The sequence below is a fragment of the Pristiophorus japonicus genome, unplaced genomic scaffold, assembly GCF_044704955.1.
Source record: "Pristiophorus japonicus isolate sPriJap1 unplaced genomic scaffold, sPriJap1.hap1 HAP1_SCAFFOLD_81, whole genome shotgun sequence".
Classification (NCBI taxonomy): Eukaryota; Metazoa; Chordata; class Chondrichthyes; family Pristiophoridae; genus Pristiophorus; species Pristiophorus japonicus.
In genome coordinates, this window is record NW_027254729.1 from 219,960 (window position 1) to 235,203 (window position 15,244).

The window sequence follows — 15,244 nt, forward strand, 5'->3', positions numbered from 1 at the left end:
TTTTCCTGGCGCGAATATGGTGAGAATTTGGAAGGAGCAAGCAGGACAGACTGTGTTTGTCTGCTTGTTGGCAAGCAAATGTGCAGCAGCTTCCCTGGTGGTCTAGTGGTTAGGATTCGGTGCTTTCACCGCTGCGGCCCGGGTTCGATTCCCGGTCAGGGTACAATGTATTTTCGGCCGTTTGAACTGCAAGGCTGTTCCTGAACAAATTTACTGCTTATTGCACTCTTGCTGCCCCAACCATCAGCAGCGCATCATTCGTTGCAGTGATACAGCATACACTTCTGTGCCTTCCGTTTTAAAGTCAGCAGGAAATGAGGAGATCTCGCTCAACAAGTGCTGATTGACACCGTAAATGTTGCCAATCATGGCTAACTTTAGCCTTCCGTGTACATTTTTGCGGCACATCACTCTAGCTTACCATCTGTCAATGCATTGCCAGTGTGGAAATATTCAGCATTTTAAACTTAGCTCCGTGTGCAAGACTGGAATCAGTGAATGCCTGGGACATGGCCAATGATAACTTATCCCGAGCATTCATTTGGCCTGGGCCCCTCCTATATTGCACATTGGCTATGTTTAGCGTTCACAGGCAATTTACAAGCCCTGAATTTCCCAGCAGTGAATTCATGGAGTGATTGATCTAACCGACATTCAACATCAGTATTGTTAAATCTCTCCTTTATTCGCGACACTTATCTCTCTTCAGCATAGCACTGCTATGGACTGAACCTGTTAGAATTTCACCTTGCCTCGGGGTCAGTGCGGCTAAGTGGGACTTCGGCCGGTCTCCCTTTCACAGCCCATCAGTGTCGAGAAAAGAACGGGGTATGTTACTGACATTTTTTGTTCTCAAACAGTTATAAACTCTCCAGTATATTTCACTGTGTCTTCAAGACGGTGAGATCGAGCCTGTTGTGCAAGCTTTGTTTCTTTCTGAACACTTCAGCAGAACATTAAATCAAAATGTGGAACTAGAATTGCTGATTGACACTGTAAGTTTGCCAACATTTAACTGCAGTGTGAGAACAATCACCAATATAATTAGGCTTCCATTACGTTCTTGCACGACATCACCCGAAGAAACATAGTTGATCACAGCACAGATATCAGGTAATTCATTGCCAGTGCGAAAAAATACACATTTAGAACTTAGCAACGTGTACAGGACCACTGCCTGCGTCGTGGGCAGTGATAACGGAACATGAGCATTAAGATTTTCGGTATCATTATACTTTACATTAACACAACCTGAGCTCTGAGATGTGTTTGGGACCCATTGCCCCGAAATGAGGACTGAGTGGGTGGGGCAATTCAATCCGGGGTCAGGTTTTCTTTCAAAAAGGTGTGAGAAAACTTTGCTTCGTTCACTGTCACGCCGAAATAGTTGAGTTGGGAAGGCGTTTGACTTAAGATCCAGATGGTTCCTGGTTCAATCCCGTGTTTCAGCAATTTCTGGTTATTTCGCGTTCCCTTCATTCTAAGGGTAATGGCTGATTTTATATCGGGACAGTGGGCTGTTCAGCGGTTGCGTGATAATAATTTTCAACGTGAATTGTTTTTAGATTTAGCGCTCTTTTTCTGTTACGTTCTATTTGCACTCTGCGCAGTGTTGTAGATGAACAGTGAACAATGTATAAGCGATGTGATGTGTTCAATGTTTATGCAGGAAATCTGTCTCCCAGTGTGAGTTGGAAACACAATCCCCGCAGACTGAGCTTTCACGCAACGTTGACACAATTTGTGGCCGGTTAGCTCAGTTGGTTAGAGCGTGGTGCTAATAACGCCAAGGTCGCGGGTTCGATCCCCGTACGGGCCATTCCAGTGTTTTTCATAATTTTTATTCGGTTTTTGGTCACGTTGAAAATCAAATCTTTATAATGAAACAAATCCACACAGAATCCCAAGGGTTGGGAATTATTTGGAATAACAGTCATTTGCCGACGGGGTTGAGAGGCACATCTTTCTGTTTATTTGTGTTTCTTGGTTTGCTGATAAACGATGAACCGGAGGGCTGTTCCTGTAAATGCTCCAAAGTAGAAACAGACAGACAGAACGGTTCTGTCGCCTGGAGATGGGCAAAAGACTGCAGTTCAGGACAAAAACACCAAATGAAATGTTCACCCGGCACCGAGTGTGAAAAATCCCGAGAAAAGGACAGAATGAAATAGATTTCAGTGGATGCCGACCCGCACGTGATGCTGTGGATGCGCGGACATATCTGTAGTGCTCTCCACAAAAAATGCCATTTGCTCCGAACAGTTTTTCCTGGCGCGAATATGGTGAGAATTTGGAAGGAGCAAGCAGGACAGACTGTGTTTGTCTGCTTGTTGGCAAGCAAATGTGCAGCAGCTTCCCTGGTGGTCTAGTGGTTAGGATTCGGTGCTTTCACCGCTGCGGCCCGGGTTCGATTCCCGGTCAGGGTACAATGTATTTTCGGCCGTTTGAACTGCAAGGCTGTTCCTGAACAAATTTATAGCTTATTGCACTCTTGCTGCCCCAACCATCAGCAGCGCATCATTCGTTGCAGTGATACAGCATACACTTCTGTGCCTTCCGTTTTAAAGTCAGCAGGAAATGAGGAGATCTCGCTCAACAAGTGCTGATTGACACCGTAAATGTTGCCAATCATGGCTAACTTTAGCCTTCCGTGTACATTTTTGCGGCACATCACTCTAGCTTACCATCTGTCAATGCATTGCCAGTGTGGAAATATTCAGCATTTTAAACTTAGCTCCGTGTGCAAGACTGGAATCAGTGAATGCCTGGGCCATGGCCACTGATAATTTATCCCGAGCATGCATTTGGCCTGGGCCCCTCCTACATTGCACATTGGCTATGTTTAGCGTTCACAGGCAATTTACAAGCCCTGAATTTCCCAGCAGTGAATTCATGGAGTGATTGATCTAACCGACATTCAACATCAGTATTGTTTAATCTCTCCTTTATTCGCGACACTTATCTCTCTTCAGCATAGCACTGCTATGGACTGAACCAGTTAGAATTTCACCTTGCCTCGGGGTCAGTGCGGGTAAGTGGGACTTCGGCCGGTCTCCCTTTCACAGCCCATCAGTGTCGAGAAAAGAACGGGGTATGTTACTGACATTTTATGTTCTCAAACAGTTATAAACTCTCCAGTATATTTCACTGTGTCTTCAAGACGGTGAGATCGAGCCTGTTGTGCAAGCTTTGTTTCTTTATGAACACTTCAGCAGAACATTAAATCAACATGTGGAACTAGAATTGCTGATTGACACTGTAAGTTTGCCAACATTTAACTGCAGTGTGAGAACAATCACCAATATAATTAGGCTTCCATTACGTTCTTGCACAACATCACCCTAAGAAACCTAGTTGATCACAGCACAGATATCAGTTAATTCATTGCCAGTGCGAAAAAATACACATTTTGAACTTAGCAACGTGTACAAGACCACTGCCTGCATCGTGGGCAGTGATAACGGAACATGAGCATTAAGATTTTCGGTATCATTATACTTTACATTAACACAACCTGAGCTCTGAGATGTGTTTGGGACCCATTGCCCCGAAATGAGGACTGAGTGGGTGTGGCAATTCATTCCGGGGTCAGGTTTTCTTTCAAAAAGGTGTGAGAAAACTTTGCTTCGTTCACTGTCACGCCGAAATAGTTGAGTGGGGAAGGCGTTTGACTTAAGATTCAGATGGTTCCTGGTTCAATCCCGTGTTTCAGCAATTTCTGGTTATTTCGCGTTCCCTTCATTCTAAGGGTAATGGCTGATTTTATATCGGGACAGTGGGCTGTTCAGCGGTTGCGTGATAATAATTTTCAACGTGAATTGTTTTTAGATTTAGCGCTCTTTTTCTGTTACGTTCTATTTACACTCTGCGCAGTGTTGTAGATAAACAGTGAACAATGTTTAAGCGATGTGATGTGTTCAATGTTTATGCAGGAAATCTGTCTCCCAGTGTGAGTTGGAAACACAATCCCCGCAGACTGAGCTTTCACGCAACTTAAACACAATTTGTGGCCGGTTAGCTCAGTTGGTTCGAGCGTGGTGCTAATAACGCCAAGGTCGCGGGTTCGATCCCCGTACGGGCCATTCCAGTGTTTTTCATAATTTTTATTCGGTTTTTGGTCACGTTGAAAATCAAATCTTTATAATGAAACAAATCCACACAGAATCCCAAGGGTTGGGAATTATTTGGAATAACAGTCATTTGCCGACGGGGTTGAGAGGCACATCTTTCTGTTTATTTGTGTTTCTTGGTTTGCTGATAAACGATGAACCGGAGGGCTGTTCCTGTAAATGCTCCAAAGTAGAAACAGACAGACAGAACGGTTCTGTCGCCTGGAGATGGGCAAAAGACTGCAGTTCAGGACAAAAACACCAAATGAAATGTTCACCCGGCACCGAGTGTGAAAAATCCCGAGAAAAGGACAGAATGAAATAGATTTCAGTGGATGCCGACCCGCACGTGATGCTGTGGATGCGCGGACATATCTGTAGTGCTCTCCACAAAAAATGCCATTTGCTCCGAACAGTTTTTCCTGGCGCGAATATGGTGAGAATTTGGAAGGAGCAAGCAGGACAGACTGTGTTTGTCTGCTTGTTGGCAAGCAAATGTGCAGCAGCTTCCCTGGTGGTCTAGTGGTTAGGATTCGGTGCTTTCACCGCTGCGGCCCGGGTTCGATTCCCGGTCAGGGTACAATGTATTTTCGGCCGTTTGAACTGCAAGGCTGTTCCTGAACAAATTTACTGCTTATTGCACTCTTGCTGCCCCAACCATCAGCAGCGCATCATTCGTTGCAGTGATACAGCATACACTTCTGTGCCTTCCGTTTTAAAGTCAGCAGGAAATGAGGAGATCTCGCTCAACAAGTGCTGATTGACACCGTAAATGTTGCCAATCATGGCTAACTTTAGCCTTCCGTGTACATTTTTGCGGCACATCACTCTAGCTTACCATCTGTCAATGCATTGCCAGTGTGGAAATATTCAGCATTTTAAACTTAGCTCCGTGTGCAAGACTGGAATCAGTGAATGCCTGGGACATGGCCAATGATAACTTATCCCGAGCATTCATTTGGCCTGGGCCCCTCCTATATTGCACATTGGCTATGTTTAGCGTTCACAGGCAATTTACAAGCCCTGAATTTCCCAGCAGTGAATTCATGGAGTGATTGATCTAACCGACATTCAACATCAGTATTGTTAAATCTCTCCTTTATTCGCGACACTTATCTCTCTTCAGCATAGCACTGCTATGGACTGAACCTGTTAGAATTTCACCTTGCCTCGGGGTCAGTGCGGCTAAGTGGGACTTCGGCCGGTCTCCCTTTCACAGCCCATCAGTGTCGAGAAAAGAACGGGGTATGTTACTGACATTTTTTGTTCTCAAACAGTTATAAACTCTCCAGTATATTTCACTGTGTCTTCAAGACGGTGAGATCGAGCCTGTTGTGCAAGCTTTGTTTCTTTCTGAACACTTCAGCAGAACATTAAATCAAAATGTGGAACTAGAATTGCTGATTGACACTGTAAGTTTGCCAACATTTAACTGCAGTGTGAGAACAATCACCAATATAATTAGGCTTCCATTACGTTCTTGCACGACATCACCCGAAGAAACCTAGTTGATCACAGCACAGATATCAGGTAATTCATTGCCAGTGCGAAAAAATACACATTTAGAACTTAGCAACGTGTACAGGACCACTGCCTGCGTCGTGGGCAGTGATAACGGAACATGAGCATTAAGATTTTCGGTATCATTATACTTTACATTAACACAACCTGAGCTCTGAGATGTGTTTGGGACCCATTGCCCCGAAATGAGGACTGAGTGGGTGGGGCAATTCAATCCGGGGTCAGGTTTTCTTTCAAAAAGGTGTGAGAAAACTTTGCTTCGTTCACTGTCACGCCGAAATAGTTGAGTTGGGAAGGCGTTTGACTTAAGATCCAGATGGTTCCTGGTTCAATCCCGTGTTTCAGCAATTTCTGGTTATTTCGCGTTCCCTTCATTCTAAGGGTAATGGCTGATTTTATATCGGGACAGTGGGCTGTTCAGCGGTTGCGTGATAATAATTTTCAACGTGAATTGTTTTTAGATTTAGCGCTCTTTTTCTGTTACGTTCTATTTGCACTCTGCGCAGTGTTGTAGATGAACAGTGAACAATGTATAAGCGATGTGATGTGTTCAATGTTTATGCAGGAAATCTGTCTCCCAGTGTGAGTTGGAAACACAATCCCCGCAGACTGAGCTTTCACGCAACGTTAACACAATTTGTGGCCGGTTAGCTCAGTTGGTTAGAGCGTGGTGCTAATAACGCCAAGGTCGCGGGTTCGATCCCCGTACGGGCCATTCCAGTGTTTTTCATAATTTTTATTCGGTTTTTGGTCACGTTGAAAATCAAATCTTTATAATGAAACAAATCCACACAGAATCCCAAGGGTTGGGAATTATTTGGAATAACAGTCATTTGCCGACGGGGTTGAGAGGCACATCTTTCTGTTTATTTGTGTTTCTTGGTTTGCTGATAAACGATGAACCGGAGGGCTGTTCCTGTAAATGCTCCAAAGTAGAAACAGACAGACAGAACGGTTCTGTCGCCTGGAGATGGGCAAAAGACTGCAGTTCAGGACAAAAACACCAAATGAAATGTTCACCCGGCACCGAGTGTGAAAAATCCCGAGAAAAGGACAGAATGAAATAGATTTCAGTGGATGCCGACCCGCACGTGATGCTGTGGATGCGCGGACATATCTGTAGTGCTCTCCACAAAAAATGCCATTTGCTCCGAACAGTTTTTCCTGGCGCGAATATGGTGAGAATTTGGAAGGAGCAAGCAGGACAGACTGTGTTTGTCTGCTTGTTGGCAAGCAAATGTGCAGCAGCTTCCCTGGTGGTCTAGTGGTTAGGATTCGGTGCTTTCACCGCTGCGGCCCGGGTTCGATTCCCGGTCAGGGTACAATGTATTTTCGGCCGTTTGAACTGCAAGGCTGTTCCTGAACAAATTTATAGCTTATTGCACTCTTGCTGCCCCAACCATCAGCAGCGCATCATTCGTTGCAGTGATACAGCATACACTTCTGTGCCTTCCGTTTTAAAGTCAGCAGGAAATGAGGAGATCTCGCTCAACAAGTGCTGATTGACACCGTAAATGTTGCCAATCATGGCTAACTTTAGCCTTCCGTGTACATTTTTGCGGCACATCACTCTAGCTTACCATCTGTCAATGCATTGCCTAGTGTGGAAATATTCAGCATTTTAAACTTAGCTCCGTGTGCAAGACTGGAATCAGTGAATGCCTGGGACATGGCCAATGATAACTTATCCCGAGCATTCATTTGGCCTGGGCCCCTCCTATATTGCACATTGGCTATGTTAAGCGTTCACAGGCAATTTACAAGCCCTGAATTTCCCAGCAGTGAATTCATGGAGTGATTGATCTAACCGACATTCAACATCAGTATTGTTAAATCTCTCCTTTATTCGCGACACTTATCTCTCTTCAGCATAGCACTGCTATGGACTGAACCTGTTAGAATTTCACCTTGCCTCGGGGTCAGTGCGGCTAAGTGGGACTTCGGCCGGTCTCCCTTTCACAGCCCATCAGTGTCGAGAAAAGAACGGGGTATGTTACTGACATTTTTTGTTCTCAAACAGTTATAAACTCTCCAGTATATTTCACTGTGTCTTCAAGACGGTGAGATCGAGCCTGTTGTGCAAGCTTTGTTTCTTTCTGAACACTTCAGCAGAACATTAAATCAACATGTGGAACTAGAATTGCTGATTGACACTGTAAGTTTGCCAACATTTAACTGCAGTGTGAGAACAATCACCAATATAATTAGGCTTCCATTACGTTCTTGCACGACATCACCCGAAGAAACCTAGTTGATCACAGCACAGATATCAGTTAATTCATTGCCAGTGCGAAAAAATACACATTTAGAACTTAGCAACGTGTACAGGACCACTGCCTGCGTCGTGGGCAGTGATAACGGAACATGAGCATTAAGATTTTCGGTATCATTATACTTTACATTAACACAACCTGAGCTCTGAGATGTGTTTGGGACCCATTGCCCCGAAATGAGGACTGAGTGGGTGGGGCAATTCAATCCGGGGTCAGGTTTTCTTTCAAAAAGGTGTGAGAAAACTTTGCTTCGTTCACTGTCACGCCGAAATAGTTGAGTTGGGAAGGCGTTTGACTTAAGATCCAGATGGTTCCTGGTTCAATCCCGTGTTTCAGCAATTTCTGGTTATTTCGCTTTCCCTTCATTCTAAGGGTAATGGCTGATTTTATATCGGGACAGTGGGCTGTTCAGCGGTTGCGTGATAATAATTTTCAACGTGAATTGTTTTTAGATTTAGCGCTCTTTTTCTGTTACGTTCTATTTGCACTCTGCGCAGTGTTGTAGATGAACAGTGAACAATGTTTAAGCGATGTGATGTGTTCAATGTTTATGCAGGAAATCTGTCTCCCAGTGTGAGTTGGAAACACAATCCCCGCAGACTGAGCTTTCACGCAACGTTAACACAATTTGTGGCCGGTTAGCTCAGTTGGTTAGAGCGTGGTGCTAATAACGCCAAGGTCGCGGGTTCGATCCCCGTACGGGCCATTCCAGTGTTTTTCATAATTTTTATTCGGTTTTTGGTCACGTTGAAAATCTTTATAATGAAACAAATCCACACAGAATCCCAAGGGTTGGGAATTATTTGAGAATAACAGTCATTTGCCGACGGGGTTGAGAGGCACATCTTTCTGTTTATTTGTGTTTCTTGGTTTGCTGATAAACGATGAACCGGAGGCCTGTTCCTATAAATGCTCCAAAGTAGAAACAGACAGACAGAACGGTTCTGTCGCCTGGAGATGGGCAAAAGACTGCAGTTCAGCACAAAAACACCAAATGAAATGTTCACCCGGCACCGAGTGTGAAAAATCCCTAGAAAAGGACAGAATGAAATAGATTTCAGTGGATGCCGACCCGCACGTGATGCTGTGGATGCGCGGACATATCTGTAGTGCTCGCCACAAAAAATGCCATTTTCTCCGAACAGTTTTTCCTGGCGCGAATATGGTGAGAATTTGGAAGGAGCAAGCAGGACAGACTGTGTTGGTCTGTATGTTGGCAAGCAAATGTGCAGCAGCTTCCCTGGTGGTCTAGTGGTTAGGATTCGGCGCTTTCACCGCTGCGGCCCGGGTTCGATTCCCGGTCAGGGTACAATGTATTTTCGGCCGTTTGAACTGCAAGGCTGTTCCTGAACAAATTTACAGCTCATTGCACTCTTGCTGCCCCAACCATCAGCAGCGCATCATTCGTTGCAGTGATACAGCATACACTTCTGTGCCTTCCGTTTTAAAGTCAGCAGGAAATGAGGAGATCTCGCTCAACAAGTGCTTTTTGACACCATAAATGTTGCCAATCATGGCTAACTTTAGCCTTCCGTGTACATTTTTGCGGCACATCACTCTAGCTTACCATCTGTCAATGCATTGCCAGTGTGGAAATATTCAGCATTTTAAACTTAGCTCCGTGTGCAAGACTGGAATCAGTGAATGCCTGGGCCATGGCCACTGATAATTTATCCCGAGCATGCATTTGGCCTGGGCCCCTCCTACATTGCACATTGGCTATGTTTAGCGTTCACAGGCAATTTACAAGCCCTGAATTTCCCAGCAGTGAATTCATGGAGTGATTGATCTAACCGACATTCAACATCAGTATTGTTAAATCTCTCCTTTATTCGCGACACTTATCTCTCTTCAGCATAGCACTGCTATGGACTGAACCTGTTAGAATTTCACCTTGCCTCGGGGTCAGTGCGGCTAAGTGGGACTTCGGCCGGTCTCCCTTTCACAGCCCATCAGTGTCGAGAAAAGAACGGGGTATGTTACTGACATTTTTTGTTCTCAAACAGTTATAAACTCTCCAGTATATTTCACTGTGTCTTCAAGACGGTGAGATCGAGCCTGTTGTGCAAGCTTTGTTTCTTTCTGAACACTTCAGCAGAACATTAAATCAACATGTGGAACTAGAATTGCTGATTGACACTGTAAGTTTGCCAACATTTAACTGCAGTGTGAGAACAATCACCAATATAATTAGGCTTCCATTACGTTCTTGCACGACATCACCCGAAGAAACCTAGTTGATCACAGCACAGATATCAGTTAATTCATTGCCAGTGCGAAAAAATACACATTTAGAACTTAGCAACGTGTACAGGACCACTGCCTGCGTCGTGGGCAGTGATAACGGAACATGAGCATTAAGATTTTCGGTATCATTATACTTTACATTAACACAACCTGAGCTCTGAGATGTGTTTGGGACCCATTGCCCCGAAATCAGGACTGAGTGGGTGGGGCAATTCAATCCGGGGTCAGGTTTTCTTTCAAAAAGGTGTGAGAAAACTTTGCTTCGTTCACTGTCACGCCGAAATAGTTGAGTTGGGAAGGCGTTTGACTTAAGATCCAGATGGTTCCTGGTTCAATCCCGTGTTTCAGCAATTTCTGGTTATTTCGCGTTCCCTTCATTCTAAGGGTAATGGCTGATTTTATATCGGGACAGTGGGCTGTTCAGCGGTTGCGTGATAATAATTTTCAACGTGAATTGTTTTTAGATTTAGCGCTCTTTTTCTGTTACGTTCTATTTGCACTCTGCGCAGTGTTGTAGATGAACAGTGAACAATGTTTAAGCGATGTGATGTGTTCAATGTTTATGCAGGAAATCTGTCTCCCAGTGTGAGTTGGAAACACAATCCCCGCAGACTGAGCTTTCACGCAACGTTAACACAATTTGTGGCCGGTTAGCTCAGTTGGTTAGAGCGTGGTGCTAATAACGCCAAGGTCGCGGGTTCGATCCCCGTACGGGCCATTCCAGTGTTTTTCATAATTTTTATTCGGTTTTTGGTCACGTTGAAAATCTTTATAATGAAACAAATCCACACAGAATCCCAAGGGTTGGGAATTATTTGAGAATAACAGTCATTTGCCGACGGGGTTGAGAGGCACATCTTTCTGTTTATTTGTGTTTCTTGGTTTGCTGATAAACGATGAACCGGAGGCCTGTTCCTATAAATGCTCCAAAGTAGAAACAGACAGACAGAACGGTTCTGTCGCCTGGAGATGGGCAAAAGACTGCAGTTCAGCACAAAAACACCAAATGAAATGTTCACCCGGCACCGAGTGTGAAAAATCCCTAGAAAAGGACAGAATGAAATAGATTTCAGTGGATGCCGACCCGCACGTGATGCTGTGGATGCGCGGACATATCTGTAGTGCTCGCCACAAAAAATGCCATTTTCTCCGAACAGTTTTTCCTGGCGCGAATATGGTGAGAATTTGGAAGGAGCAAGCAGGACAGACTGTGTTGGTCTGTATGTTGGCAAGCAAATGTGCAGCAGCTTCCCTGGTGGTCTAGTGGTTAGGATTCGGCGCTTTCACCGCTGCGGCCCGGGTTCGATTCCCGGTCAGGGTACAATGTATTTTCGGCCGTTTGAACTGCAAGGCTGTTCCTGAACAAATTTACAGCTCATTGCACTCTTGCTGCCCCAACCATCAGCAGCGCATCATTCGTTGCAGTGATACAGCATACACTTCTGTGCCTTCCGTTTTAAAGTCAGCAGGAAATGAGGAGATCTCGCTCAACAAGTGCTTTTTGACACCATAAATGTTGCCAATCATGGCTAACTTTAGCCTTCCGTGTACATTTTTGCGGCACATCACTCTAGCTTACCATCTGTCAATGCATTGCCAGTGTGGAAATATTCAGCATTTTAAACTTAGCTCCGTGTGCAAGACTGGAATCAGTGAATGCCTGGGCCATGGCCACTGATAATTTATCCCGAGCATGCATTTGGCCTGGGCCCCTCCTACATTGCACATTGGCTATGTTTAGCGTTCACAGGCAATTTACAAGCCCTGAATTTCCCAGCAGTGAATTCATGGAGTGATTGATCTAACCGACATTCAACATCAGTATTGTTTAATCTCTCCTTTATTCGCGACACTTATCTCTCTTCAGCATAGCACTGCTATGGACTGAACCAGTTAGAATTTCACCTTGCCTCGGGGTCAGTGCGGGTAAGTGGGACTTCGGCCGGTCTCCCTTTCACAGCCCATCAGTGTCGAGAAAAGAACGGGGTATGTTACTGACATTTTATGTTCTCAAACAGTTATAAACTCTCCAGTATATTTCACTGTGTCTTCAAGACGGTGAGATCGAGCCTGTTGTGCAAGCTTTGTTTCTTTATGAACACTTCAGCAGAACATTAAATCAACATGTGGAACTAGAATTGCTGATTGACACTGTAAGTTTGCCAACATTTAACTGCAGTGTGAGAACAATCACCAATATAATTAGGCTTCCATTACGTTCTTGCACAACATCACCCTAAGAAACCTAGTTGATCACAGCACAGATATCAGTTAATTCATTGCCAGTGCGAAAAAATACACATTTTGAACTTAGCAACGTGTACAAGACCACTGCCTGCATCGTGGGCAGTGATAACGGAACATGAGCATTAAGATTTTCGGTATCATTATACTTTACATTAACACAACCTGAGCTCTGAGATGTGTTTGGGACCCATTGCCCCGAAATGAGGACTGAGTGGGTGTGGCAATTCATTCCGGGGTCAGGTTTTCTTTCAAAAAGGTGTGAGAAAACTTTGCTTCGTTCACTGTCACGCCGAAATAGTTGAGTGGGGAAGGCGTTTGACTTAAGATTCAGATGGTTCCTGGTTCAATCCCGTGTTTCAGCAATTTCTGGTTATTTCGCGTTCCCTTCATTCTAAGGGTAATGGCTGATTTTATATCGGGACAGTGGGCTGTTCAGCGGTTGCGTGATAATAATTTTCAACGTGAATTGTTTTTAGATTTAGCGCTCTTTTTCTGTTACGTTCTATTTACACTCTGCGCAGTGTTGTAGATAAACAGTGAACAATGTTTAAGCGATGTGATGTGTTCAATGTTTATGCAGGAAATCTGTCTCCCAGTGTGAGTTGGAAACACAATCCCCGCAGACTGAGCTTTCACGCAACTTAAACACAATTTGTGGCCGGTTAGCTCAGTTGGTTCGAGCGTGCTGCTAATAACGCCAAGGTCGCGGGTTCGATCCCCGTACGGGCCATTCCAGTGTTTTTCATAATTTTTATTCGGTTTTTGGTCACGTTGAAAATCAAATCTTTATAATGAAACAAATCCACACAGAATCCCAAGGGTTGGGAATTATTTGGAATAACAGTCATTTGCCGACGGGGTTGAGAGGCACATCTTTCTGTTTATTTGTGTTTCTTGGTTTGCTGATAAACGATGAACCGGAGGGCTGTTCCTGTAAATGCTCCAAAGTAGAAACAGACAGACAGAACGGTTCTGTCGCCTGGAGATGGGCAAAAGACTGCAGTTCAGGACAAAAACACCAAATGAAATGTTCACCCGGCACCGAGTGTGAAAAATCCCGAGAAAAGGACAGAATGAAATAGATTTCAGTGGATGCCGACCCGCACGTGATGCTGTGGATGCGCGGACATATCTGTAGTGCTCTCCACAAAAAATGCCATTTGCTCCGAACAGTTTTTCCTGGCGCGAATATGGTGAGAATTTGGAAGGAGCAAGCAGGACAGACTGTGTTTGTCTGCTTGTTGGCAAGCAAATGTGCAGCAGCTTCCCTGGTGGTCTAGTGGTTAGGATTCGGTGCTTTCACCGCTGCGGCCCGGGTTCGATTCCCGGTCAGGGTACAATGTATTTTCGGCCGTTTGAACTGCAAGGCTGTTCCTGAACAAATTTACTGCTTATTGCACTCTTGCTGCCCCAACCATCAGCAGCGCATCATTCGTTGCAGTGATACAGCATACACTTCTGTGCCTTCCGTTTTAAAGTCAGCAGGAAATGAGGAGATCTCGCTCAACAAGTGCTGATTGACACCGTAAATGTTGCCAATCATGGCTAACTTTAGCCTTCCGTGTACATTTTTGCGGCACATCACTCTAGCTTACCATCTGTCAATGCATTGCCAGTGTGGAAATATTCAGCATTTTAAACTTAGCTCCGTGTGCAAGACTGGAATCAGTGAATGCCTGGGACATGGCCAATGATAACTTATCCCGAGCATTCATTTGGCCTGGGCCCCTCCTATATTGCACATTGGCTATGTTTAGCGTTCACAGGCAATTTACAAGCCCTGAATTTCCCAGCAGTGAATTCATGGAGTGATTGATCTAACCGACATTCAACATCAGTATTGTTAAATCTCTCCTTTATTCGCGACACTTATCTCTCTTCAGCATAGCACTGCTATGGACTGAACCTGTTAGAATTTCACCTTGCCTCGGGGTCAGTGCGGCTAAGTGGGACTTCGGCCGGTCTCCCTTTCACAGCCCATCAGTGTCGAGAAAAGAACGGGGTATGTTACTGACATTTTTTGTTCTCAAACAGTTATAAACTCTCCAGTATATTTCACTGTGTCTTCAAGACGGTGAGATCGAGCCTGTTGTGCAAGCTTTGTTTCTTTCTGAACACTTCAGCAGAACATTAAATCAAAATGTGGAACTAGAATTGCTGATTGACACTGTAAGTTTGCCAACATTTAACTGCAGTGTGAGAACAATCACCAATATAATTAGGCTTCCATTACGTTCTTGCACGACATCACCCGAAGAAACCTAGTTGATCACAGCACAGATATCAGGTAATTCATTGCCAGTGCGAAAAAATACACATTTAGAACTTAGCAACGTGTACAGGACCACTGCCTGCGTCGTGGGCAGTGATAACGGAACATGAGCATTAAGATTTTCGGTATCATTATACTTTACATTAACACAACCTGAGCTCTGAGATGTGTTTGGGACCCATTGCCCCGAAATGAGGACTGAGTGGGTGGGGCAATTCAATCCGGGGTCAGGTTTTCTTTCAAAAAGGTGTGAGAAAACTTTGCTTCGTTCACTGTCACGCCGAAATAGTTGAGTTGGGAAGGCGTTTGACTTAAGATCCAGATGGTTCCTGGTTCAATCCCGTGTTTCAGCAATTTCTGGTTATTTCGCGTTCCCTTCATTCTAAGGGTAATGGCTGATTTTATATCGGGACAGTGGGCTGTTCAGCGGTTGCGTGATAATAATTTTCAACGTGAATTGTTTTTAGATTTAGCGCTCTTTTTCTGTTACGTTCTATTTGCACTCTGCGCAGTGTTGTAGATGAACAGTGAACAATGTATAAGCGATGTGATGTGTTCAATGTTTATGCAGGAAA

At 44.5% G+C, this 15,244-nt stretch overlaps 13 non-coding genes across 13 annotated transcripts; all 13 read left to right on the top strand.

The window, feature by feature from the left end:
• The first annotated feature begins 91 nt into the window (after nt 1-91).
• On the top strand, nt 92-163 carry trnae-uuc (transfer RNA glutamic acid (anticodon UUC)). Its single transcript has one exon. It is a non-coding gene; the product is annotated as a tRNA-Glu (tRNA).
• A 1,582-nt stretch (nt 164-1,745) lies between these two features.
• Nucleotides 1,746-1,819, top strand: trnai-aau (transfer RNA isoleucine (anticodon AAU)). Its single transcript has one exon. It is a non-coding gene; the product is annotated as a tRNA-Ile (tRNA).
• A 535-nt stretch (nt 1,820-2,354) lies between these two features.
• Nucleotides 2,355-2,426, top strand: trnae-uuc (transfer RNA glutamic acid (anticodon UUC)). Its single transcript has one exon. It is a non-coding gene; the product is annotated as a tRNA-Glu (tRNA).
• A 1,582-nt stretch (nt 2,427-4,008) lies between these two features.
• Nucleotides 4,009-4,082, top strand: trnai-aau (transfer RNA isoleucine (anticodon AAU)). Its single transcript has one exon. It is a non-coding gene; the product is annotated as a tRNA-Ile (tRNA).
• A 535-nt stretch (nt 4,083-4,617) lies between these two features.
• trnae-uuc (transfer RNA glutamic acid (anticodon UUC)) lies at nt 4,618-4,689 on the top strand. The gene has a single exon. It is a non-coding gene; the product is annotated as a tRNA-Glu (tRNA).
• Nucleotides 4,690-6,271: 1,582 nt separating this feature from the next.
• On the top strand, nt 6,272-6,345 carry trnai-aau (transfer RNA isoleucine (anticodon AAU)). The gene has a single exon. It is a non-coding gene; the product is annotated as a tRNA-Ile (tRNA).
• A 535-nt stretch (nt 6,346-6,880) lies between these two features.
• On the top strand, nt 6,881-6,952 carry trnae-uuc (transfer RNA glutamic acid (anticodon UUC)). Its single transcript has one exon. It is a non-coding gene; the product is annotated as a tRNA-Glu (tRNA).
• A 1,583-nt stretch (nt 6,953-8,535) lies between these two features.
• Nucleotides 8,536-8,609, top strand: trnai-aau (transfer RNA isoleucine (anticodon AAU)). Its single transcript has one exon. It is a non-coding gene; the product is annotated as a tRNA-Ile (tRNA).
• A 531-nt stretch (nt 8,610-9,140) lies between these two features.
• On the top strand, nt 9,141-9,212 carry trnae-uuc (transfer RNA glutamic acid (anticodon UUC)). The gene has a single exon. It is a non-coding gene; the product is annotated as a tRNA-Glu (tRNA).
• A 1,582-nt stretch (nt 9,213-10,794) lies between these two features.
• trnai-aau (transfer RNA isoleucine (anticodon AAU)) lies at nt 10,795-10,868 on the top strand. The gene has a single exon. It is a non-coding gene; the product is annotated as a tRNA-Ile (tRNA).
• A 531-nt stretch (nt 10,869-11,399) lies between these two features.
• Nucleotides 11,400-11,471, top strand: trnae-uuc (transfer RNA glutamic acid (anticodon UUC)). The gene has a single exon. It is a non-coding gene; the product is annotated as a tRNA-Glu (tRNA).
• A 1,582-nt stretch (nt 11,472-13,053) lies between these two features.
• On the top strand, nt 13,054-13,127 carry trnai-aau (transfer RNA isoleucine (anticodon AAU)). Its single transcript has one exon. It is a non-coding gene; the product is annotated as a tRNA-Ile (tRNA).
• Nucleotides 13,128-13,662: 535 nt separating this feature from the next.
• trnae-uuc (transfer RNA glutamic acid (anticodon UUC)) lies at nt 13,663-13,734 on the top strand. The gene has a single exon. It is a non-coding gene; the product is annotated as a tRNA-Glu (tRNA).
• Nucleotides 13,735-15,244: the final 1,510 nt, after the last annotated feature.